This window comes from Cricetulus griseus, unplaced genomic scaffold (assembly GCF_003668045.3).
Source record: "Cricetulus griseus strain 17A/GY unplaced genomic scaffold, alternate assembly CriGri-PICRH-1.0 unplaced_scaffold_68, whole genome shotgun sequence".
NCBI lineage: Eukaryota > Metazoa > Chordata > Mammalia > Rodentia > Cricetidae > Cricetulus > Cricetulus griseus.
In genome coordinates this window covers 81,022-84,706 of record NW_023277408.1, presented here as the reverse complement: position 1 = coordinate 84,706, position 3,685 = coordinate 81,022, and the positions used below count along the sequence as shown (strand labels likewise).

General features: G+C 47.7%; 1 pseudogene; it reads left to right on the top strand.

Annotated features, from left to right (window-relative positions):
• The first annotated feature begins 366 nt into the window (after window positions 1-366).
• Window positions 367-2,954, top strand: LOC113833239 (annotated as a pseudogene).
• Window positions 2,955-3,685: the final 731 nt, after the last annotated feature.

Below are 3,685 nucleotides of genomic sequence, written 5' to 3'. Positions count from 1 at the left end.
AAAACCGAGCTGTTCAGCTGCTTGTGCTATGTACATCTGTCTACCTTTATTCGTCTGACTCATTCTCGAGTTAGAGCAGCCTCATATACATTTACAACATAGTGGAAAAACCCCAGGTGTCAGTGCTTGAGGAGAAACCCCAGGTGTACAACCTCAAGGAGAAACCCCAGGTGTAAGAGCTCGAGGAAGAAGCGCTCCGGTTTTCCTGGGTACAGGCTAAGGGAGAGGCTAAGGCTGTAAGCCAGGAATAAAACACAGGATTCACCTGTGGTTACTGGCTGGCAGGCAACTCACTGAGACCCCATGGGGGCTGGGACTCAACACTTGGGTACTAACAATCACCTATATCTATATAGGAATTTGAAAATGGCAGAGGGGAACAACAAAGAGGAGGTTATTCAATTGAACGACTTTCAGTGCCAACAGGGATAGGAAAGGATTCCTGTCACCATATCTGACTCCTGTGATGAAGAAGGAATTCCAATGGTGGTTGCCCCAGAGACTGAGCATCATGCAGATGACACCCTGGATGATGTCACACTGACAGAAAAACATGAACCTCAGACATCCCCACCCACTATCTTCAAACCAGCTGCCCAATGGCAAGCTCTGAACAGACTAGGATAGGAACGGTCTAGAAATTCTAGCGCCAACTGTGAAACAGATACCCACAGCTATTATGCCTTTAGTAACAACTCACTGTTTCTGGTGCACAAGAGGATTCTGAGGATGAATATGTTGAATTTCTGTATCTTGAGAGTGGCAAAAAGAAGCCATACCTGAACCAGGCATTAAGCAGACAGCAAACAACACTGTCAAGCACACATTTGAGTAGAATGTCATTATATTGAGTGAAAATGGCCTTCTTTTCCAAGGGAGTGAGCCTTTGAAAGGTCACAACCAACTATGTGAAGACTCAGATCTCTTAGCAAATCTGGGAGAGCCAGATACTTAGGTATATGACCAGGTAATTGAAGAACAATGGCTTGACCATCCATCATCATTCCAGGCTCTGAATCCAGAGCCTTAGGAGAGAACAAACCAGGGTGTGCCCCAAGAGCAGCATTCTGAAGCAAAAATGGATTCAATGTTCTTGCTCCATGCTTTTCCAGAGCTGGCTTTCCAAAGGTCAGATCCCCAGGAGGAGAACCCCTGCTTCACCTCAGCAGGCCCATCCTGCCAGCATCTCAGGAGGCCAAATTGGAATACAGGTGGCGAAAAGAAGCTGCTGACTTACATGAACTCATTACAAGGTTAGTGAAATAAACAGAAGCAAGATTTCCAGATGTAGCAAGTGGATATGTTAAAGAGAATTCATTTGAAGAATTCCTGATTTGAATGTACTTTGTAATTTTCTTCTGGAAAACCCAGATTATCCAAAGAGAGAATACCGAATCCACCCCAGCAGCAGCCTGCTTGCCAGCCAGGATGATGGGAAGTTGCCTAAAGTAGACTTTTTGACTGTTCCAAACTGACTCCACTTGACCAGCGATGCTCCATCCAGGCTGTTGACCACTTGGTGACTGAATTCAAATTGCTCAGCAGCAGAGACATCGAGTGGGCCCTACATGACTTCAAAGGACACTGTGCAATCACTCACAAGGCCCTTTCTGATGCTATTGAAAAATGGCAGGAGCGATCACCTGAAGCCAGTGGAAAACAGAAAAAGAGGAAGAGGAAAGAAATGAATCAGTATGCTTTCATAGACTTCAAATTTGATCAGGACAACATAAAAATAGAAAGCAGAATGTTCTTTTTGGCAAAGAAGCGTTAATGCTGTCGATCCTGTGACCAGAAAGACCTCCTTCCAGCTCTGCAGCAAGAGCAGGAATTCTATGAGCAGAAAATCAAAGAGATGGCAGAGCATGAACACTCTTTGCTTGCCCTGAGATGAATGCAGAACAGTATCAAAAAGATGGACAGCTGATTGAGTGTGGATGCTGCTTTGCACAGTTTCCATTTGAGGAGCTGACACAGTGTTCCGATGCTCCCTTGTTCTGCAAAAAAATGTCTCATCAGATATGCCCAAGAGGCAGTGTTCGGGTCAGGAAAATCACAACTCAGCTGCATAGAGGGCAGCTGCACATGTTCCTTCCCAACAAGTGAACTGAAGATGCTCCCCCAGACCATTCTGTGAAAATACTATGAACGGAGAGCTAAAGAAGTCACTGCAGCCTGTAGTAATGAGCTCGTCAGATGCCCTTCCTGTAGCTTCCCTGCTCTGTTGGACAGGGAGGTGAAGAGGTTCAGCTTCCCCAATCCTCGCTGCCAGAAGGAGACCTGTAGGAAGTGTCAGGGACTCTGGAAAGAGCATACCGACATCACCTGTTAAGAGCTGGCCAAAAATGATGACATCAAGTACAGGACATCTATTGAAGAAAAAAATGACAGCTGCTCACATTAGAAGATGCCACCAGTGTGGGATCAGCCTCATCAAATCCAAAGGCTGCAACCACATGTCTTACCGCTGTGGTGCTCAGATGTGCTATGTCTGTCGAGTTTCTATCAACAGCATCCTCACTTCCCAGGATCCTCTTGCCAGGAATGCTCCAGGTGCTACCTATGGAGCGAGTCCACTGATGATGATGATGAAAAGCTGATTGAGGAAATCCAAAAGGAGGCTGAAGAGGAATATGGAAGGAAGAAAGAGAGAACAACTTCAAACCTTAGGCCCTCCACTGGAGAAGCCAGCCAAGAAAGAACAGCATGTGGGAGGCCTGCCATGGCCTGTCCCACAGAACCTGCACCCACAGATGCCACCCATCGCCTTTGTGCAGCCACCTTTCCCCCTGTCACCTCTGTGGCCTGGGTTCAACTACTTCCCCATCAACATAGGTCCCGTGCCAGCACCCAACATACCACCTCTGCCCACACTGCCTGTGAAGTAGGACTTTGGCCACGTGCATGTGGCCCTGGAGCACAACCTGCCCATGCATTTTGTCCCCAGCCATTGAATGTCTTCTGACACCCAAAGCCCTTGTCCAGCCACCTTGAGTCTGCTAGAGGACCTGTCTCACCTTATATGGGTGGAGTCTTTATTACACTCTTGAAGTTGGCCTGTGCCCTCCTACTTTTTCCTTTGCAAGGTCCACAGCACTTCAGGTACAATGAATGGCTCAGACCATGAAGTGCAAGCCCTTTAGTCTTTTGCCACCTTCCCTCTCCAGTAGACCTTTGACAGCCCAAGGGAAGTGGCCTAGTATCCCCAGGCCAGTCCCCTCTCCCCATGTGAGCCAAGACCTATTCAGGTTCAAGGGCCTCTGAGACTCCTCTGTGGCACAATTTCTGTCCTGTTTATAATGTAGTTGCTCCTGTTCACATAGTTTGACCTGAAGTTGTTTGGGGGCTACTCAAGCTTGTCCCCTTCCTAGAAAAGTCAGGCTGCAAGTTTTTCCCCAGGGCTGGCAACTGCTGAGGGCCAATCTTCCTAACACTTGACTCAGACCAAAGGGCCTTTTTGCAAAGTGTCTCTTGTTCCTGGGCTACTCCTTTTCTGGGGGAGACCTCACCTGTCACCATCCTGTGATGAACTACATCTCTAAGGTGTTTTAGATGTCCCTGGGTGTGCCGATGGCTTGTATGGCTGCTGCAGCTGTCACAGCAACCATCCTGCCTGCTTAACTTTTTTCCTCATTTGTTAGCAATGGAAGCAGTCAGAGGCTGAGGCCCAGCTCCAGGATGAGAA